This window comes from Manis javanica, chromosome 6, assembly GCF_040802235.1.
Source record: "Manis javanica isolate MJ-LG chromosome 6, MJ_LKY, whole genome shotgun sequence".
Taxonomy (NCBI): domain Eukaryota; kingdom Metazoa; phylum Chordata; class Mammalia; order Pholidota; family Manidae; genus Manis; species Manis javanica.
The window spans coordinates 13,145,209-13,169,323 of record NC_133161.1 but is presented as its reverse complement, the minus strand read 5'-3'; the positions used below and the strand labels follow the sequence as shown (position 1 = coordinate 13,169,323).

General features: G+C 40.4%; 1 long non-coding RNA gene and 1 pseudogene across 1 annotated transcript in view; both read left to right on the top strand.

Annotated features, from left to right (window-relative positions):
* LOC140849839 (uncharacterized) overlaps positions 1-24,115 on the top strand; it is a 45,434-nt gene that overhangs the window by 10,862 nt on the left and 10,457 nt on the right. The window lies entirely within an intron of this gene.
* On the top strand, positions 14,187-17,160 carry LOC140849838 (large ribosomal subunit protein uL6 pseudogene; annotated as a pseudogene).

The window sequence follows — 24,115 nt, the reverse complement described above, 5'->3', positions numbered from 1 at the left end:
GCAAATCTTAAAGCTTCTTCCAGAGGAATAAGACTGTTGGGACTCTCTCCAGGGATGAATACACTGGTGGGTGACATTTTTACATTCTCTACCCTGTTAGTGCTAGTGTTGGCAGGCACCATTTTTGCATTCTCACTCTAAACTAGTAGTGCCTGCCCTAGTACCATAGACACAGTCCCACCAGAGTTGGAAGATAAGTATCCCACTCCCTCTGTGGACCTCCAAAGCCAGTAGGTGTGTGCAGCCCACACAGGGGATGCCTCTTGACTGATGGGCTTTGGTGGCCAGGGGGAATTGCGTTTCTGGGTCCCATGAGTCTGAAACAATAGGAGAGACAGTTTGAGAGTTGACCAAAAACTTAGGGCAAGGTTTATTGCCACCCCTTCAAGACTGGAAGAGAGGACTGTTTTGCCTAACACAGAGAAACAAACACAGAGTCAAGAAATTGAGGAAACAGAGGAATATGTTCCAAATAAAAGAACAAGGTAAAACCCCAGAAAAAAGACTTAATGGAGACTTATAAGTAATTTACCTGATAAAAGTAATTCACCTGATAAAGAGTTCAAAGTAATGCTCATAAAGATGCTCAGAATGCAAAAGAAGAATGACTGAACAGAGAACTGACAAAGAGATAGAAAATATAAGAAAGTATTAAACAGAAGTCACAAAGCTGAAGAATAACTGAACTGAAAAATACACTAAGGGGTTCAGGAGCAGACTAGATGAACCAGAAGAAAGAATCAATGCTCTGGAAGATAGCTTAAGGGATCTATGAGACAACATCAAGTAGAATAATATTCACATGATAGGGGTCCCAGAAGAAAAGAGAGAGAAAGGGGCAAAAAACTTATTTGAAGAAATAATGGCTGAAAACTTCCCTCACCTGGGGAAGGAAACAGACATCCAGATCCAGGAAGCCCACAGAGTTCCAAACAAGATGAAACCAAAAAGACCCACACCAAGGTACACTGTAATTAAAATGTCAAAAGTTAAAGAGAGAATCTTAAAAGCAGCAAGAGAAAAACAACTTGTTACATAAAAGGGAACCCCCATAAAATGATCAGCAGATTTTTCAGCAGAAACTTTCCAGGCCAGAAGGGAGTGGCATAATATATTCAGCATGCTGTACAAAAAAAAAACAAAAAAACTTCCAACCAAGAATACTCTACCCAGCAAGGCTATCATTTGGAATTGAAAGAGAAATAAAGAGTTTCCCACACAAGAAAAAGCTGAAGGAGTTCATCACCGCTAAACTGGCCCTTTTAAGCTGAAAAGAAAGGACACTAGTTAGGAATAAAACATGAAAGAAAAAAATCACACTGGTAAATACATAGTAAAGGAAGAGGATGACTCACTTATAAAGCTAGTAGGAAGGTTCAAAGACAAAAGTAGTAAGAATACTACAATAAATAAGGGAAACACAATTAAAAGATGAAAAATGTGACTACAAAAATATAAAACATAGGAGATGTGAGTAAAAATGCATTTTCAGAATGTATTCAAACTTGAAATGCTATCAACTTTAAGTAGACTGTTATATGTGCAGGCTATCATATCTGAGCTTCATGGTAACCACAAAGCAAAAACCTATAGTAGATGCACAAGAGATAATGAAAAAGGGATCTAAGCATACTACAGAAACCTACAAAAACATAAGGGAAGAAAGTAAGAAAAGAAGAAAGGAAAGAGAACCACAAAACAACTAAAAATGGCAATAAGTACATGTCTATCAATAATTAGTTTAAATGTAAGTGGACTAAACTCTCAAATCAAAAAACATAGAGTGGCTGAATGGATTTAAGAAACAAGACCCATCTACATGTTGCCTACAAAAGAGCCACTTCAGATATAAGGATACACACACACTGAAAGTGAATGGATGGAAAACATGTTTCATGCAAATGGAAACCAAAAGAAAGCTAAAGTAGTTATACTTAGCTGACAAAATAGACTTAAAGTAAAGACTGTAATAAGAGACAAAGATGGGCATTACATAATTATAAAGAAGTCAATCCAATAAGAAGGTATGATATTTGTAAATATTTATATGCCCAACATAGGAGCATCTAAATATATAAAGCAAACATTCATAGATGTAAAGGGAGAAATTTACAGCAATATAATAATAGTAGGGAACTTTAATACCTCACTTATATCAATGGATAGATCATCCCAACAGAAAATCAATAAGGAAACAGAGGCCTTAAATGACACATTAGACCAGATGGACTTAACTAGATATATACAGAACGTTCCAACCAAAAGCAGCAGAATACACATTCTTCTCAAGTGCACATGGAACATTCTCCAGATAGATCATATGCTAGACCACAAGTCTCAATAAATTTAAGAAGGTTGAAATTATATTAAGCATCTTTTCTGACACTGGTATGAAACTAGAAACCAATTACAAAAAGAAAACTGAAAATTTTACAAATATGTGGAGACTAAACAAGATACTACTGAACAACCAAATGGATCAACAAAGAAATCAAAGAAAAAAATAAAAAATACATAGAAACAAATGACTATGGAACTACAACACATCAAAATCTATTGAATATAACAAAAGCAGTTCTAAAAGGGAAGTTTATAGCAATATAGGCCTACCTTAAGAAACAAGAAAAATCTCAAGTAAACTAACTACACCAAAAGGAACTAGAAAAAGAAAAACAAACCTCAAAATTAATTGAAGGAAATAATAAAGATGAATAAAGACTAAAGAGATAACAGAAATGATCAACGAAACCAAAAGCTAGTTATTTGAAAAAAATAAATAAAATTGACAAACTTTTAGACTCACTGAGAAAAAAGAGAGGCCTCAACAAAATTAGTATAGAATGGAACATACCTCAACATAATAAAGGCCCTATTTAACAAGTGCACAGCTAACATTATCCTCAATGGTGAAAAGCTGAAAGCTTTCTCCTTAAGATCAGGAATGAGAGAAGCTGAACAGACACTTCTCCAAAGAAGAAATTCAGATGGCCAACAGGCACATGAAAAAATGCTCCACATTGCTAATCATCAGAGAAATGCAAATTAAAACCACAAGGAGATATCATCTTACACCAGTTAGGATGGCCAATATCCAAAAGACAAGCAACAACAAATGTTGGTGAGGATGTGGAGAAAGGGGAACCCCTCCTACACTGCTGGTGGGAATGTAAATTAGTTCAACCACTGTGGAAAGCAGTATGGAGGTTCCTCAAAAAGCTCAAAATAGAAATACCATTTGATCCAGGAATTCCACTCCTAGGAATTTACCCTAATAATGCAGGAGCCCAGTTTGAAAAAGACATATGCACCCCTATGTTTATTGCAGCACTATTTACAATAGCCAAGACATGGAAGCAACCTAAGTGTCCATCAGTAGATGAATGGATAAAGATGTGGTACATATACACAATGGAATATCATTCAGCCACAAGAAGAAAACAAATCCTACCATTTGCAACAACATGGCTGGAGCTAGAGGGTATTATGCTCAGTAAAATAAGCAAGACAGAGAAAGACAAGTACCAAATGATTTCACTCATATGTGGAGTATAAGAACAAAGAAAAACTGAAGGAACAAAACAGCAGCAGACTCACAGAACCCAAGAATGGACTAACAGTTACCAAAGGGAAAGGGACTGGGGAAGATAGGTGGGAAGAAAGGGATAAGGGGGAAAAGGGGCACTATGATTAGCAAACATAATGTAGCGGTGGGGGACACGGGAAGGGCATTATATACAGAGAAGACAAGTAATGATTCTATAGCATCTTACTATGCTGATGGACAGTGACTGTAATGGGGTATGTGGGGGGGGACTTGATAATAGGGGGAGTCTAGTTACCATAATGTTGTTCAAGTAATTGTACATTAACAATATAAAAAAAAAGATTAGGAATGAGACAAGAATTCCCACTCTTGCCACTTTTATTCAACACAGTATTGGAATTCCTAGCCAGGGAAATTAGGCAGGAAAAAGAAATAAAAACCATCAAAACTAGAAAGGAAGAAGTAAAACTTTACTATTCACAGATGACACGATTTTACATATAGAAAACCTAAAGACTCCACCAAAAAACTATTAGAACTAATAAATGAATTGGGTTGTAGTATACAAGTCATTTTGTATGTATACAGTGATTTTTTATATACTATATAAAAATTGGTTGTATTCTCATACACTAACAACAAACTATCAGAAGAGATATTAAGAAAACAATCCCATTTAAAATTGAATCAAAAAGAATAAAATACCTAGGTATAGATTTAAGCAAGGAGATGAAAGATCTATACACTAAAAACTATAAATAGACATTGATGAAAGAAATTAAAGATAACTCAAATAAATGGAAAGATAGTCCATGCTCATGCATTTGAAGAGTTAATATTGTAAAAATGTCCATATTATCTGAAGCAATCTAAAGATTCAGTGCAATCCCTATCAAAATTCTAATGGCACTTTTCACAGGAATAGAACATACAATCCTAAAATTTGTATGGAACCACAAATGATTTCAAATAGACAAAGCAATCTGGATAAAAAAGAACAAAGCTGAGAGTATTATATCCTCTGATTTCAAACTATATTATGAGATGATAATAATCAAAACAATATGGTATTAGCATAAAATCAGACACATAGATCAATAGAACAGAATAGAGAGCCCAGAAATAAACCCAAGAATATATGGTCAATGAATTTACAAGAAAAGAGGCAAGAATATACAATGGGAAAGAACAGTCTCTTCAGTAAATGATTTGGGGAAACTGGACAGCCACATGCATACAGAAGGCCAACAGGCACATGAGAAGATGCTCAAAATCATTAATCATCAAGTAAATATAAGTCAAACTACAAGGAGGTATCACTTCACTCCTAAGAATGGTGTTATCAAAATGACATAAGTGTTGGTGACGATGTGGTGAAAAAGTCACTTTGTGCACCATTAGTGAGAATGTAAATTGGTGTGGCTACTCTGGGAAACAGTATAGAGGGTCCTAAAAAATTAAAAATAGAACTACCTATGATCCAGCAATTCCATTTCTGGGTATTTATCCAAGGAAACAAAACACTAATTTTAAAAGATACATGCATCCCTATGTTCATCATAGAACTATTTACAATAGCCAAGATATGGAAACAACCTGTGTTTATTATCAATAGATGACTAGATAAGATGTGGTATATATACAAAGGGGCACTACTCATCCATAAAAAAGGATGAAATCCTGCCATTTGCAACAACATGCAGAGACCTTAAGAGTACGATGCTCAGTGAAATAAGTCAGACAGAGAAAGACAAATACTGTGTGATTTCATTTACATGTGGAATCTGAAAAAAAAATGAACAAATAAAACAAAACTTCACAGAAAAAAGAAGAGACTGGTGATTACCAGAGTGGTAGAGTGGAGGGATGTGCAAAATGGGTGAAGGGGATCAAGAAGAACAACTTCAGTTGTAAAACAAGTAAGTCATAGGAATGTAATGTACAGCATGGTGACTATAACAATAATATTGTATTGCAAATTTAAAAGTTGCTAAGAAAGCAAATCTTAAAATTTCTCATCACAAGAAAAATAATTTTTGTAACTTTGGTGACAGAAGGTAATTAGACATTGTGGTGATCATTTCACAATGTACATAAATGTCATATCATGATGTACATCTGAAACTAATATAATTTTGTATGTCAATTATATATATATCAACAAAAACATATATACTGTTTCATTTTGTGTGGGTGTGATTGCAATTTTAACATCAAAGTTGCTCTGGAACTTGTGTTTTTCATTAAACGATGTCAGAGAGATACTGCCTAACATACTGTTCATGTCAGAAGCACAGTATAAAACCAGCCTTTTTGTTTTGTTGTACTGCCATTCCCCCTTTATTGGACATTAGAGCATAATCATTTTCTTACCTTATAAACAATTCTCCATGAACATCCTTAGGCATGCTTCCTTGAACACATGTACAAGTGTTTCTCTGAGGATAAGGTCAAGTGGTATGACTGCTGAGCTGAAAAGTATGTACATGTAAAATTTCATCAGATTCTGCCAAGTGACCTTTCCAAAATGTCTGTGCCAAATTATCCTTCACTAGTAGTATTTGAGATTATCCACACCTCACCAGAACTTAATAATAGATGCCTTTTTTAGGTAAAGTATTTTTTTCCATTTTATTTTTAATAAATACACATATATACGGATGTATATGTGTATGCATGTACATAGGTTTTTCATGAAAAACAGTTCTCTGCCCTAAGCTTTCTTATCCCCAGGATCTACTTCCCAGAGGCAGCCACTGGCAACATTTCTAGCTATTTTTTCTGGTATTTTATCTCCATTTTGTGAATAACATGCTTCTGCTGCTATTTGTTAATTTGTCATTTTAGACATTATTCACTGACTTTGGTGGGTGAGTACCTAACTCTCCCATATGTACACCCACCACTTTTCCTCTCCCATCATCCCAACATAATTCTATTATACTTTTTGGATAAATAAATAGTGTTTTTATTATAATGACCATGGAAGTATTACTTGCTGCTGAGTCAGGCATTCCTGAGCTCCATTCTTGGGCAACCCTCCCATATAAATCCTGAAGTTAATAATGGACTCATTTTTTAAATTTTTACTTTATTTTCTATTACTTATTATCAGTGTTCTCTAAAAGATTTAACACTTCTGCCTAAAGCCTTTGCATGATATTTTCCATATGTTTAAGCACATCAGTTACATTTCTTCTTTCTGGAGCCCCTCAAGAGTCCCCCTTCCTCCTGTACTCTGAGCTGGCGGGGCTCTGGCCTAATGCTCTGCTCTAGTCCTGTGGCTCATCCTCACACCCTCCAGTATTGGATACCTTATTCCTGTTTGGAGGATCCCGTTTCTCTCTCTTTTTAAAAAAATCTACTCCCTCCTTTTGATGATGCATACTGACTAGCAGTGTCCTGATGAAAGTCACTTGGGAGTGTACTTGGAAAATTCTGTGCTTCAGTGAAAAATTGTGCCTTGTTTAGAGCATACCTTTTGGAGTTGCCTGATTTTGATTCTATGGGTGCTCCATGCCTTTCATTACCTTTGAGCTATTTTACAACTCAGTAAATTATAGATAAGTGACAGCAAGGCAGAGTGATTCTTATATAGAGAGATGCAAATAAATAATCCATGTCCCTCTTCATGGGACATACAAAAAGGCAGTTTTATATCTACCTGTAAATTCATTTCATAATCCCTTTATTCCATATAAATGTTTCTTTGACTTCTTTAAACTGGTTTTAACATCTTGTTGATTCCCTCATCAATAATGAGTTAAGTAAGATATTTAATACATGTTCATGTTTTATGTTTATGAGAGTCATTGTTTAACTTAAAAAAATGTATCCTTTAACATAAGTATATTTTTCAAGTCACTGAAGTCTACAAATATCTTTGTTCTATCTTCACACTTCACTGATAGATTGGGTATAAAATTAGAGGTTAAAAAGTCCAATGTCATTTTGACTTCTGTTTCTTTACATATAACTGGTTTCTAACACCCCCCACCCCCCATCCTATTTTTTTCTTTATCCATGGAGGATAATGTGCCTTGATGAGGATCTTTTTCATTCACTTTGCCATGCAATTCAGTGGACCTTTACATCTACGAAAGTGGCCTTTTAATTAAAAAGCCAAAAGTCATTCCCTGCCTCAGTTACTCACTGCATTGTTAAAATTCATTACCACTTTCTAAACTATCTTTTCTTTTCTTTTTTTATTATGGTATCATTAATATACAGTTACATGAGCAACATTGTGGTTACTAGATACTCCCCATTATCAAATTCCCACCACATACCCTTTTACAGTCACTGTCCATCAGCAGAGTAAGATGCTATAGGGTCACTACTCATCCTCTCTGTGCTATACTGCCTTCCCGGTGCCCCCACACACATTATGTGTGCCAATGGTAATGCCCCTTATTCCCCGTCTCCCTCCCTTCCCCCCCACCTCAAGTCCCTTTCCCTTTGGCAACTGTTAGTCCTCTTGGGTTCTGTGAGTCTGATGTTGTTTTGTTCCTTCAGTTTTTGCTTTGTTCTTATGCTCCACAGATGAGTGAAATCATTTGGTACTTGTCTTTCTCCACCTGGCTTATTTCACTGAGCATAATACCCTCTAGCTCCATCCATGTTGTTGCAAATGGTAGGATATATTTTCTTCTTATGGCTGAGTAATATTCCATTGTGTATATGTACCACATCTTCTTTATCCATTCATCTACTGCTGGACACTTAGGTTGCTTCTATTTCTTGGCTATTGTAAATAGTGCTGTGATAAACATAGGGGTGCATATGTCTTTTTCAAACTGGGCTCCTGCATTCTTAGGGTAAATTCCCAGGAGTGGAATTCCTGGGTCAAATGGTATTTGTACTTTGAGCTTTTTGAGGAACCTCCACACTGCTTTCCACAATGGTTGAACTAGTTTACATTCCCACCAGCAGTGTAGGAGGGGTTCCCCTTTCTCCACATCCTCACCAGCATTTGTTGTTCCTATTCTTTTCCATGTTGGCCATAAGCTATCTTTTCTAAGACAACAAAGTCATGAGTTGTTTTGCAGGACTCTTGGAGCCAACTTCACTCAGAGAAGACCCTCACCTGAGCCTACGCAGAAATAGTTCCAGATGACCTCAAGTTACCTTTTTCTCATTACCTTACTAAAATTTCCACAGCTCGGCTGTTTAGCTACCATTTTTGAACATTCAGCATATGTAGTAACATGTTAACATGCTACAGAGGTGCAGGAAAAAAGTTCTGCCCCCAACTGTTAATTTTACCAGCCCCTGCTGAATACGCATAAACCTTCTGTATAAATTCTGTACTCCATCTGAGCTCAAGGAGACAAATTTGATCCTTGCCGCCTGTCTTCTTGCTGGGCCTCCTTGCAATAAAACTTTCTGCAAAAGGCCAGCGCCTCAGTGATTGGTTTTACAATGTGCACAGGCAAATGGGCCCAACTTGGTTCAGTAACATCTAGAAATACCTGTTCTCAGGTCTGGAGATATTTTTATATTATTTCTTTGATGATTTTTCTCCTCTTAATTGCCTCTTGTCTCTCTTCCTGGAATTCCTTATATTTGGATGTTGAATGCCTAGATTGATTTTCTCTTTCTCTCATCTTACCCCTCCCATTATTGTCATTTTCCTATTTCTTAATGAGGTTAAGCAGCTTTCCATATGCAACTGACCACTTAGCTTCTCAATTATTCTTTTTCTATTAAACAGAATTGTGGTTTAAAATAATTGAATATAAACCAACAACTTGTCAAAGGATGCCAACTGAATATAAACCAAAGGATGCCAACTTTGAGCAAGATTTATATCACCTAGGTAAAACTGGTGCTTTGTCTAGCTAGCCACAGAATTTCCAACATTTTATACACACTCTGGTATATAATCATTGCTAAATATATCTTTTGTTGACTAAATCGTCAACTCATAGATTACCACTAAAGCTTAATCTAGGTCTTTCTCCAGAGTTAAAGAGTAAATGATCTCTAAATGTTTATTCTAGAAAAATAAAAAGTAATGCTTATTCAGTATTTACTATTTGTCCTATTCTAAGCTCTTTAGGTCTGGTAATTTAATCTTTATAACAATCCAATGAGATAGGTACTATTATCTGCATCTCACAGATAAGGAAATTTATCTGAAAGCTTAAGTGGCTGAACCAAGATTTGACTCCAAAGACCACATTTTAAACCACCAGACTAGGAGCCTCTTTAGTTGGCTCAGCTCACATGCCAATCCTAATCTATTTATAGTCGCTGTCAGGCACACATTGTTGAGAAGAATTCTGGAGCATCATTCAGGTTCTGGGGAAAAATTTGCCTTGATTGATTAATGATGTCTGCCACAGGCCCAGGAATGGGGAGTTGAGTTTACTTTTTTTTTTTTTTAACTTTTCTTTTATCATTCCTTGGAGAAAGATTATCTTTGGGGTTATACATAGCTCTAGTGCTTTCGAAATTAGGGCATGCTGACATCCAAAGTGTTTAAAGGCTGCTTCGTTTCTTTGCTGTAGCAGAGAATCCTGTAACAGCCTGTTTGTAATTTATCTGAGAGAAGCATTGGTAATTAGGCAACTGAGCACTTTTCTGATTCCCTCGGCTCTTCCTTTTCCTGTGGCAAAAACAGAAAGTCAGGAAAATAATCACATTGCATCACCATACCAGTGGGCCATATAAAAGGCCCTGTGATGTTATTTTTCCGACCATTGGTTTCCTGGGCAGCCAGCATTCAAACCATTCTAAATACCCCTCCCATCAGATTGTTAAAAATGACGGTAAGATTGGCCTCCTTACATTCTACATCCCAGTTTTACAACTTGGCTGCAGCTGCAGGGAAGCCCAGCTTTTAAAGGAATTATATCCTTTTGCCAGAATATCCATTGAACATAATTTAACACAGTGTTAAGAAAAGTTTTAAGTGATTTTCTTCCATTTCTATCCACTTTTCAAAGTCCATTTTGATCTTACATCAGCCCAGCACCTATTTGTTTAGGATAGTTGTTCTATAAGGTATATAATATTCATTTTCACATCCTTAAAAACATATATTTTTTCAGCTATAATAAAATACACTTACTGAGAATTTCTAGGATGGCTGTTTTCTCCTCTAACTGCAAGGCGGGGAACCAAGCAGAGAAAAAAAAATCACTGAGAAATCACATGGTCCTGATAGTTCTGGCTGAGAAAAGGGATGAGAGAATTTGCTCCAGAGGTCAGGTCAGTTTTCTTGAGGCCAACCGGGATTCGAAGGCGGCCTGTCCAGGGGAAGCCCCATGACACGGGGCTGGGGGGAGGGGGGCTGTTCTCTCCTACCACTGGCTCCTCTGTCTAGATCAGTTTCTTGAGGGAGCTCTTTCTGGCCCTTCATGAGGCCTTCCCCCTGCAAGCTCCACAGGGCCATCCCCAGAGAGCCAGGTATGGCCCAGGATTGTAATGAGCACTTGGAAGATGGCAAGGCTGCTCAGACCTTGCCCACTTTGAGGTAGACAGGCCTGTTGCTTGGCCATTACCAAAATATCTGCCATCAGATGGAAGATGGCACCCCTCTGCATACCAAACAGTTGCTGCATGTCAGCGGGCTCCCGCAGAGCTTTCTGAGGGACACCTGCACGCTCCACCCCCCAGACACTGAAGCTTCCCTATCCAGGACCCTCCCCATGAGGGCACACAGCCTGTGAAGGTAGGAAGAAGGGCATCTCATCTTCTTGTCGACGTTGCACCTACTGGCATGGGGTCTGGTCTATGATACCATGAAATTTTTGCTTCTAAGACATGAAGCTTCCACAGCCCCTCTGCTATTTGCTGAATCCCATTATCATGACGTTCAGGCTCAGCTCAGAAACTCCCTCCTGCACATGCCCCACAGACCTGCCTCGGTCTTGGCACGCAGCAAACCCATAGCCAAATGTGCCCAACCTGAACACATCGTTAAAGCCTAGACACTCGCCAGATGTTCCGTTTTTGCTGTTGTTTTACTTTGTTATTATAAAATCATGTATGTATATAAAATATATAAGTACAGTTGAAAAACAATAAAGCCAACCCTCATGTACTTGTAACCCAGGTCGAGAAATATAACGTTAATAAAGCTTTGGGGCTTATATCAGTTTCCTACTTCTGCTGTAACAAATTATTGCAAACTGAGTGGCTTAAAACAACAGAAATTTATTCTCACAGATGGGGGCTAGAAGCCTGAAATCACAGTGTCTGCAGGACCACACTCTGAAGCCTCCTGAGGAGAGTCTTTGCCTCTTCCTGGTGTCTGGGCTCCCAGCATCCTTGGCTTGTAGCTGCACTGCTTGAATCTCTGCCTCTGTCGTCACGTGGCCTTCTTCCCAGTGTGTCTGTACCCAAATCTCCCTCTCCTTTCTCTTACAAAGACACCAGCCGTTGGATTCAGAGCCTACTCTAATCCAGTCAGCATGACCCATCTTAACTTGATTATGTCTGCAAAGATCCTATTACCAAATAAAGTCACATTCACAGGTACTGGGGTTAGGACTGCACATGCCTTTTGGAGGAACACAATTCAGTGCACTACACAGCCCCCGGTGTGTCCCTCCCCCATCACATACTCCTCCCCTCCCCAAACAGGTAACCACTTGTCTGAATTTTTTGTGTTAATCATTTGTTTACTTTTGATAGATTTTCCCATGTAATGTGCATACCAAGCCAAATATCATTGAGTTTTGAAAAGCTGGGTATTAAACACAAACCCAATGGATAAGGGATGCACAGTGTCAACACTTCTGGGTGAAGGATTCCAGGATAAGTTATTCCAAATAGGGTGTCCAGGTCAGAGGATCTCAGCTCCCCTGAGTGTTCAAAGCCCCTCTGGGATTGTGGGTACATCTTGGACAACCCAGGGCTCACCAGGATTAGTGCACCTGTGTAGACAAGATACTGGGCACCTGGCAGAAAGATGACTGGGTAAACAGGCTGCTTTTTGTGCTTGTAAGCTCATATAGCATGGCCGGGAGCCTCTAAGGTGGCCCCCAAAGGTCATCCCTCATCTTCACCCCACTTTCAGGGGTTGCTAGTGACACCTGTTCTTGCACCTTCTGTGGATTCGGTGGTTCTTTTCTCTTTCCACTGGCTGCTTGTGACTCAGTCTGCCACTTCACCATCCTTGTGGGTTTGTGGCTTTCAAATCCCTTTGCTATGGTTTCAGTGAGTTTTCCTTAGGAAAAGATGCTTGTGTTCAATCCACCATCTTCACCTGGAATCCTTTTTCTTGGTCTCACTTTTCCACTGAGCTGTGTTTTAGGATTCCTTTATTCACTCACTTACCAAATATTTCCTGATCTCCCGATGTTTGTGAGACTGGGCTGTCAGGAGGACAGAGCCAGTCAGCCTTCACAGAGCTGATACTGGTGGGAGAGACAGACAGGGAAACCAGTCCTTATAATGCAGCTCTGCTGTTTAAGATATGATTACTGGACCACCCATGCAAGAATCTCCTGGTGCTTGTTCAAAATGCTGAGCCCTAAAGGTTGATCAGGAGTGAGCCAAAGGGCAGGGGCTTCAGGGCTGCGGCCCAGGGAGGATAGAGCCTCAAGGGGTGCAGGAGCCATCAGCTATGAGAAAGTGCTCAGAACCATGGCTCAGGGAGCTCACCCAGGAAAAGTACAAAGGGGGGATACACTGGCCAAGGGCTGAGTAGGGTGGAGAGCAGTACCTATGGGCTGAACACAGGCAGGAGACCCCAAGGGGAGACCAAGAAGGGGTCGCCACAGAACAGAAACAGAAAGAAGAATGGTGATTGCCAGGGACTGGGGGTAAGGGAAAGCAGCTGTTGTTTAATAACCATATAGTTTCAGTTTACAAGACAAAAAAATTCTGGGGGTTGGCAACACAACAATGTGAATACACCTAACACTACTGAACACTTAGAAATTGTTAATATGGCAAACTTTATGATACGCATATTTTACAAGAAAAAGTAACATAGAAACCCAAGCCTGTTTCTGACCTTCAAACATTCCCTGCTTCTGTATGCTTCTGTGCTCACACTGACTCATGGATCTGCATTCCCCAAGGGGAGACAAAGCTAGACCGCCTGCTCCTCACCCCCAGAGTGTGGGGGACTTTGCCTCCCTCCCTGACCCATAAGCACTCCCAGACACCATGTGCTGGTGGATAGTGATGGAAGCAAAACCTCAAGCCAGGTCTCTTGGCATCATCCACCCACACTGCCCCCTTTCCTGCCCAGTGCCTATTACCAAGAAATTCTGCCACCTCCTGAGCGAGCAACCAGTGCTCCCATTTGCGCAGCCACTGCTGAAGCTTGGCAATTGCTGAGATGTCTGCTTGGCCTCCAAAGGTGCCAGTGCCCACTCTGGGTCCTGTAGTCCAGCGCTGGAAACCCAAATGGACTCTTGCTGAGATGGACTCTACACTCTCCCTCCTCAGTCCTCTGAGTAGGCCCAGGTGGGGGTATAATGGGTTATCAGGATAGTGGGGCCAACCAGAAAGGGGACATACATGACCTGAGAGGCCCTGTAGTCATGGGATCTTGAGCTGGGGTCCAGATGCATGGCCTGGCTCTAGGGAGCAGCACAGAAAGGAGGGGAGCTTCATCCAAGGAGTCACGGACTCTAATGTAGTAAAAAAAAAAATTAGAGCCAACACTTACGTACCAGGGATCCTTCCAAGCCCTTTATATGCATGAACTCAATGATTATCACAGCAAATCTGTGAGGTCAGTACTATTATACACCCCATTTCACATGTGCAGAAACAAAAGCACAAGGAGGGGTCTCCCTGTGCCACATCTACCATGAGAACAAAGACCATTCTCCACAACCAGACCACTGACATTCCAGAAAATGTCGACATCACTAGGAAGGGATGCACAGGCATAATGGGAGGCCCGAGAAGGGCTTCAATCACATTACTGTAGAACTGTCTCTTTGGAAAGAAAAGGAAAGAGGCTCTGGGTGGACAAATGGTGGGGAAATAGGAAGGAACTGCCTACGGTTTGCACTCTCTGTTGTCACATATAAAACATGATGGAGGATGTCACCCTAGCTGCCGTTACAAGAGGTGGTCTGTGTGCTCACTTCCCATCCCCACTGCCATGCAGGAGAACAGGTTTCTCACTGAAACCTAAAATTCCTTGGGTGAGAGATATATCAGCAGTATTTGAATGAGGCCAAGCATTGCTTATTCTGTATTTCAAGTCCAGGAAGATAAATTAATTTTTAAAGAAAAAGACATTGAACTTGTCTCAAATTTGGGTTGCCACTTTGACTCTGAAAGCCACAACAGTTAAAAACAAGGGTAGCATCAATGTCTCGGAAAAAGCGACAGTTAGTAGGCTGATGAAGATCTAAGAGCTGTCCAGCTATGGGAATAACAAGATGATAGATCATTCTTCAGACCGATTTGAAATATTTAAAAGATAGAATAAAGCCTTCTATTAAAGAAAAAAAAGCTCAGGGAGATTGAAGTACTTGTCCAAGGTAATGCGGTGAATATGTGCCACAGCCAGACCCAAACCCAAGCAGGTGGCTTCCCTTACCTGCCATGTAACCACTCTCCCCACTGCCGGGCAAATCAGACAGGCGGCCTCCTGGTGGGGAAGCCAGGAGATCAGGAGCCAGGCTGGGGGAGTCACAGCTCCAGATAACCGATGGTGTGAAGGGGGCTCAGCCAGCCAGTGGGCTGGGGCACGGGCTAAGAATTGGGACCCACAGAAGGGGCCCACCCAGCGCTGGGCCGGAGGCAGGACAGGCTGCAGTCCCAGCAAAGGGAGACCTACGTGGGCCCCTTTGGCCCTGCACTGCTGCCCTATTTCTGGGCTGGGGCCCTGCTGTGCCAACCTGAAGCAGGAGTGCTGTGCCAGCAAGGCTGTGATGCAGACACCCAGCACTTGCCTGGGGGCACCCAATCCCACGTTGCATAGCAATAAACATAATACCATGCATGACCTGGCTGGCACCAGGCTTCTGGGTAGAGGAAGGTGACCTAATGACAAGGCCTCACAGGTCGGTGGAGGTCAAGGAGCAAAGGGCAAACTTGCAGGCCAGAGCGCCAGTGGGTTCAGGATGGGGAAGGAAAAGGCACCTGAAAGGGCTGCATCTCAGGCTCCCCCACCTCCCCTGACCCCCCACTAAAAACCCCTTACCCATCTGGGAACTCCTCGGCCTTGCGGGTAAGACCCTGTACTCATATCCCACTGAGCCTCACCGCGCAGAGCCACAGCTCCCTGCAGATCCTGCCTCAGCTCACCCTTACCACGCCAAGCCCGCTCCGGCCTCTGGGCTTCTGTACTTGCCATCCTCAGATCCCCAGACAGCCACATGGCTCATTTCCTTAGTCACCTTAGGCCGTGCTCAAAGGTCACCTTATTAGAGAGGACTTCCCTACATAGGGCACCTCTCTCTCCCACTTGCCCATAACATACTATCCCCTAACTATGTAGGTTATGTTTTCCAAAGATTCTGCAACAATCAATCTGGGAGTTGGGGGAGAGGGGGCACCTTGTGACTGATTTAACAACAGAATATAGTAGAAGTGATGGTGACTTAAGCATAACCCTTAACTTCTCTGGCAGCTTCTGCTTCCTGCTTCTTGGAACACTTGCTCTTGGAGAGCTCCTTCCAAAACTACAGCTTCTCTGCTATGCCTGGGTCACCCAGAGAGGCTGCAAGTAGGTGTACCAGGCAGCAGACCAGCTGAGCATCCAGCTGGTGGTCAACAAATGCAGCCAAGTGCCTGAGCCACCGAGAATGTGCACCACAGCTGATGTGCTAAATGACTGGAGATATGGCCAACATCTGACTGCACCACGTGTGAGACCCCCAGCAAGAACCATCCTTAAGCACCCTGTGCACCAAAGAACCATGAGAGAGAGTATGACATTGGTGTTTTAGGCCACGAAGTTTCAGGGTAGCCTTCCTTAATTAATTTTCACGGTACCTATCACCACCTGACAGTATATCATAAACTATTTTTTTATTGTCTCTTTCTCCCTTTTGGTTTTGTTTACTGCTGTACGCTTACCACTGAGAACAGTCCCAGTCATACAGCAGATTCCTCATAAGTACTCCTGAATGGATTAGTAAATCCAAAGACATTTTCCAAAAAAAATCATAAAACAATAGTCAATGTGATTTCATTAGTTCTCAACAGGCCTAACAATGGGTCATTTCTGATCATAGACTAGTGTCAGGTTGGTTGTATTTATTCACTCAACAACTATTTATTGAGCTTCCTATGTGTTAGGATCTAGATATAAATTGGTGTAAAAAAGCAAAAATCCCTGCCCTTATTCTAGTTGGGGGGAATAGGCAATAAAATAAATAAAGAAATTATACAGTATATTGGAAGGGGATAAATTGCAAAAATAAATAAATAAATAAAGCAGAGAAGAGGGTGAGTGCTGGGGGCTGGTTGAAATGTTAAATAAGGTGGCTGGATATTTTAGTTTTCTTGGGATGCCACAACAAAGTACGACAAATTGGGTGGTTTAAACAAGAGAAATATATTGTCTCACAGTTCTGGAGAATAGAATTCAAATTAGAGATAGATTCTTTGCAAGTGTTTTGCGTTTTAGAACAATGTAATATGGGTTTGATAACACAAAAACTCAAAATAATAAAATAACAGAAGAGATGAAAAGGGAGGTTACAAAACTTAGGAAAGAAATTGAAAAACAAAATACTATGATTACAGATATGATCAATAAATAGAAGAGAAAATAATAAAATAATCATGGTTAAAAATCAAATTAACCTCATGGAGGAGAGACTTAAGATAATAGTGAATATACAAGGAAAAGACAAAGAGATTGGGGCAATGAGAGTGAGATACAGAAGTCAAAGACGTTCTACAAATTAAGGATAATTGATGTCCCTTGTGTATAGATATCAACAAAAAGAACTTAAAATTATTCAGAGATATAATATAGGAAAATTTCTCTGACTTGAATGAAAAATTCAATCTAAAGATTGACAAGGTAGTGTATATGTCAGGAAAAACTGTTTCAATACAACTACCATTGACATATCCTATTTAAGATTCTGAGCTACAGAGATTTCAAGGGGGAAAGAAAAGAGTTGTTCAGATATACAGGTAGAAGGAAAAAATTTAAACAGATTGTTTTTAAAGGGAGGAAAAATCAAGCTGGTCTCAGACTCCCCTTATAGCAACATTCAATTACATGGGACATAGAGTTTGTTGAAAAAGGTCTAAGGGGAAGAAGTGTGACCTAAAAATATTATAGCTAGTCAAACCAACATAGAACCAAGAGGCAGACACTCACCAACATGAAATAAATCAGAAATTACAGTCATCATGAGCTCTTCTCTTAAAATAAAAGTATTGATGATGAAATTTAGCCAAAACACAAATCAAAATAAAGAACTCTGAAAGGGGAAAGCCACATTGCGTGGTAGACGGTAGGCTTTGAATCCACCCAAATGGAGAGCTGGGACTGAAGGAAAACCAGTATAAGCAAAAATTGGGAGTGGAAAGAGGGAAGAAGGAAGGCAAGGTAACAGCATCGATGACCTCGTGGAGTGAATCAGTTCTGTCTAAAACTGAAATGTGATTTCAAAAGCTATAATGAATTCAACCTCTAATGGTTTTTGTTATTCATAGCCTTTTCTTTTTAGACTTAGAATATTTTAGGAACTACCATCTCTGGTAAAGAAACATTTATCTTAAGTTCAGCAATTTCTTACGTTTCACTTTTTTCTTTTAAATTAAAATAAATTTAAATAGACTTTAGATTTAAATTAGCATGTATGGTACAGGGCATTAGTTTTCCTAATTTTTCAACCCTCTCTGCACCATGTCCTTCACCTTGTAACTCCAGAATTCTTTTCACTAGCAGCAGACTATTTTTCCCTTCCTCACTGAGGTTTGGGTTGGCCATGTGCATCAGTCAGTTTCCAGTCAGAGAAGGAGACCCACTCTGAATAGCAGGGGCTGGCAAATTTTTTCAAGTGCCAGATAATAAATATTGTAGGCTTTGGGGGCCATACAGTCTCTATCAAACCTACTCAGCTTGGCCATTATGCAGCCATAGACAATAGGTAAATGAATGGGCATAACCATGTTCCAATACAACTTTATAAAAACAAGTGGCAGGTTGGACTTGACCCATGAGCCATAGTTCGGAAACTCCTGAGTTAATATGTAAGGGATTTATAGTTAGAGTTAGACCTTACTTTTGGGGAAGCAAATATCCAGGAGGGAAGTTGCAAGATCAAACATGAGTCACCCATCAGTCAATCTGAAACCCAAGCACATCCAGCCACCAAAGTGGGTCTGCAAAGGGAAAGTTCATGGGGAGATCAATGGGAAGCCAGGCGTCTGACTGTCTGCTACCTCCCTGAGTCTGCTGCCCAGAGACCAGTGGTTCCTGAGGCCTCTACTGGTTAACAGGATCAGCTGTTGGGAAGAGCTCTAAAAGGAACAGAGGTGGCAAGGACAAGATGCAACCCACCAGCACTTCTGTGGCTGTCATTGCGTTTAACCATAATGACTTGCAGAGAGTAATGTCTGTTGCTCCATTTCTGCTTTTCAAATCTCATATAAATCCCTCTTTTGGTGAGCTCTATAGTGAAGAGGGTTTTGGGAAATGTAGTTCCAACTTAGACCATCTGACACAATACAAATCGCCACAGTCCATGCTTTGTCATCCATACATAAATCTTTGAATCACATTTAACTTCCAAATAAAAACAACAGTAAAATCATGTGTTCACCCAATGCCTGATACAGTTATCCTTTATACAACCATAATACACTAATCTCATGTCAAAAGAGAATACAAAGTTACATAGTTTCTTTCCACATCTTTGGGAACTACTCATTCTTCTAGATAGTTCCCTCTTTGATATCCTGTGACTTAAATACTGAAATAAAAAGTTAACTTATTAGCATATCTCAATTAGATTGTAAGGGCATGAGGGAGGTGGAAAAAAGAAAAGAAAAAAGTTGATAACATATATACAAATATATTTATATTAAAGTAAGAGGAAATGCTTATAACTACTACAGTCCTCATTTGTGTAGCTTGCCACATGAAGTAGCTGGTACCCTTTTACTCTATGAATTGCACATCTTCTTTGCCTTCAGCAAGAATCTCAGCTGGTTCTTGCCTGACAGGGCAACTCAAGCCTTCATTATTGCAGTGTTTGTGGCATTAACAATCCTGCTGAATTGCACTATAATTTTCCATTAACTTTTATCATAGACTATAGCAATACTAAGAGGTGTCTCTGAGGATCTCCTGCATTCCACACGTATACCTCCATATCCACACTGGGAAGTAGCAGCCTAATTTCCTCTTGATTCAGGATCAATTACTCTGGCCAAAATGGTAAACCTCCTTCTTTGCCTATTGGTTCACTGAACATGAGGAGCCCAAAGTGGCCAGGTGACAGTCTCAACTTCCAATTTACTGTAAATATTGTTGTGTCCCTCTAATGTATACATTCATCTCTCGGTAACTAAATCTTCTAGACCAGCAGAACCCAAAGTTGTGGAAACGGGAAAGATAAATTTCACAGGTGCATCATTAAGGGTAGTAGTGAGGACCACTCCCTTTTCCACCCCCTACTCTTGGCCCCAAGAACACTGACTGTGGATGGTATGCATCATATATTGGCCACTGATAGAGAACATCTACCACATTTTATTGGATATCAGCCAACCCCATAAGGTGTTATCACCCAGAAGGTTTGGTGACTGAATCTTCCAAAGCTCATTCAACTCTTCTATCATAACAGCTGTTTGGGGATGATGGGGAACATGGTAAGATCAGTAAATTTCATGTGCACAAGCTCAATGTTATACTTCATTTGTTGTGAATTGACTTCCCTTGCCAGAAATAATGCTGTATGGTCTACCTTGATAATGGGTAAAGCATTCTGTAAGTCCATGTATTGTGGTTTTGACGGAGTATTGTGGGTGGGGAAGGAAATCCATATTCTGCGGGTCATTCCAGTGAGAACAAAGCACCTCTCCTTTTATAATGATTGAGGCCAATGTAATCAGCCTGCCACCAGGCAACTGGTTGGTCCTCTTGTAGAATGGCGCCATCTTTGGGGCTCAGTACAGGCTCTGCTGTGGCAGTTTGGATGTTCAGCAGTGGCTGTAGCAAGAGAGCACTGGAGAAGAGAAAACCAGGTTGCTGAGCCCATGCATACCTCTGTCGTTACTGCCGTGGTCTCTTTGTTTGTGAGCTCACTGAGCAAAGACAGGGTGGTTGGGGAAAGAGATGAATGACACCCACAGAATGAGTACATTAAGCACTGAAGCAGATCCATTGGGAGACATACATATATGTGTATATATATATGTATGTATGTATACAGGGATACCTCAGAGATAATGTGGGTTTGGTTTTTGGTTCCAGGTCACTGCAATAAAGCAAATATTACAGTAAAGCAAGCCCAGTTAATTCTTTGGTTTCCCAGTGCATATAAAAGTTATGTTTATACCATCCTATAGTCTCTTAAGTGCACAATAGCATTATGTCTAAAAAAAACAATGTACATACCTTAATTTAAAAATACTTTATTGCTAAAAAATGCTACCCATCATCTGAGCTTTCAGCACGTCATCATCTTTTTGCTGGTGGAGGGTCTTGCTTTGTTGTTCATGGCTGCTGACTGATCAGGGGGCTGATTTCTGCAGGGTGAGGTGGCTGTGGTAATTTCTTAAAACAAGACAATAATGAAGTGTGCCACATAGATTGACCCTTCCTTTCACAAATGATTTCTCTGTAGTATGAGATGTTGTGTGATAGCACCTGACCCACAATAGATCTTTCAAAATTGGAGTCAATCCTCTCAAACTCTTTGTCAACTATGTCATATTCTAAATCCTTTGTTGTCATTTCAACATCTTCAGCATCTTCAGCAGGAATAGACTCCATCTCAAGAAGCCACTTTTTTTGCTCATCTATAAGAAACAAGTCCTCACCCTCAAGTTTTTCCATGACATTGCAGCAATTCAGTCAAAATGACTCCTTGACCCGTGGGCTGCAGAATGGATGTCATGTTAGCAGCATGAAAACAACATTCATCTCATGTCCATCTCCATCAGAGCTCTTGGGTGACCAGGTGCACTGTCAATGAGCAGTAATGTTTTGAAAGGAATCTTTTCTTCTGAACAACCAGCTTAAAATACTCAGTGAACCATGTTGTACAGAGTTGTGCTGTGATCCAGGCTTTGTTGTTCCATTTATAGAACACAGGCAGAGTAGATTTAGCATAATTCTCAAGGGCCCTAAGATTTTCATTATGGTAAATGAGCAAGTCACCAGCTGCCTTAGACCCTAACGAGAGTCAGCCTGTCCTACGAAGCCAGGTATCGACTTCTCTCCTGCTATGAAAGTCTTGGATGACATTTTTTTCCAACAGAAGAGTGTTTTGTCTGCACTGAGGATCGGTGGTTTAGTGGAGCCCCCTTCACTAGTTACCTTGGCTAGATCTTCTGAATAACTTGCTGTAGCTTCTGTATCAGCCCTTGCTGCTTTGCCTTGCACTTTCACGTTATAGAGACAGCTTCTTTCCACAAACCTCACAAACCAATCTCTACTAACTTTTCTTGTGCAGCTCCACTACCTCTCTCAGTCTTCACAGATTTGAAGAGAGTTAGGGTCTTGCTCTGGACCAGGCATAAGTGAATGTTGTGGTATAGATCTACCATCTAGACCACTACAACTTTCTCCATATCAGGCTGTTTTGCTTCCTTATCATTCATGTTTTCACTGGAGGGGCATTTTTTTTTATTAATGTTTCATTGATATACAATCTTATGATGGTTTCACAGAAGCAACATGGTAGTTTCAGCATTCACCCATATTATCAAGTCCTCACCCCCTCTATTGTGGTCACTGTCTATCAGCGTAGTAAGATGTTACAGAGTCATTCATTATCTTTGGAGGGGCATTTTTAATTTCCTTTAAGAACCTTTCCTTTGCATTCACAACTTGGTTAGCTGGCACAGAAGCCTAGTTGTCAACTTACCTTACCTTTCGACACATGTTCCTTGCTAAGCTTAATCGTTTCTAGCTTTTGGTTTAAAGTGAAAGACGTGTGGCTCTTCCTTTCAGTTGCACATTTAGAGGCCACTATAGGATTATTAATGGGCCTAATTTAAATATTGTTGTGCCTCAGGGAATAGGGAGGCCCAAGGAGCGGGAGAGAGGCAGGGAAGAATGCCCGGCAGGTGCAGCAGTCAGCACACACACATTCATTGATGAGCTACCTTATATGGGCACAGTTCATGGCACCCCAACACAATGACAATAGTAACATCAAAGATCACTGAGCATGTACCACTATAACAAATATAATGATGGTGAAAAAGTTTGAAATATTGTGAAAATTACCCAAATGAGACACAGAGACACAAAGCAAACAAATGCTGTTGGAAAAGTGGCACCAATTGACTTGTTCAATACAGGTTGCCACAAACCTTCAATTCAAAAAAACACAGTGTATGTGAAGTGCAATAAAGTGAAGCACAATAAAACAAGGTATGCCTGTGACTATATATATTGTATATATGTGTGTTTGTGTGTGTATACCCATATACATATATGTGTGTGTGTATATATATGTATACACCCTTTTGCAGAGATTTGACCTTAGCAACTGTGAGAACTAGTTAAAGAATTGTGTGTGTATATTGTCTTCACATACATGAGGTCAGATGCTAGAGCTCAAAATATGAAGGACAGGCAGGCAGGAGGGAAATGGATGTAAGATACAAGAGAGCAAAGCCAGGCTGGAACCCATAAGCACAAGCTGGAACCCACTAGAATGATGGAAACTGTCAGTTCTCACTACCCTAACCTTGAGGGCCTGGGTGCCCTGCAGAAGAAGCCAGTGCCCTTTGTTATGGAGGGCCTCACACATCTCACCCAGGAGCTGGAGCTGCTGAAGGAGCATTAGGGAGAGGTGGACAGCTGAAGGCCTGGCTGCCGCCCCTCACTAGTGGGTCAGCCAGCAGGGAAGTGACAACAGGTAAGCTGCAAAATGGCTACTGCTTCAAGGTGCAAGATACAAAATTAATACACAGAAATCTGTCACATTCCTGCCTACTAACAATGAATTAGCAGAAACAGAAATCAGAAAAACAACTCCATTTACAATTGCATCAAAGAGAATAAAAAATACCCAGATATAAATCTAATCAAGGAGGAGAAAGACCTATACTCTGAAAACTACAAGACACTCAGGAGAGAAATTAAAGAAGACACCAATAAATGGAAATCTATCCTGTGCTCATGGACAGGAAGAATTAATATTGTCAAAATGGTCATCCTGCCCAAACAATTTACAGATTCAGTGCAATCCCTATCAAAATACCAACAGCACTTTTCTTTTTTTTTAAGGTATCACTGATATACACTCTTACGAAGGTTTCACATGAAAAACATTGTTCTTACTACATTCACCTGTATTATCAAGTTCCCCCATACCCCATTGAAGTCACCACCCATCAGTGTAGTAAGATGCCACAGTCACTACTTGTCTTCCCTGTGCTACACTGTCTTCTCCGTGACCCCTCCAACACCATGTGTACCAATCATAACACCCCTCA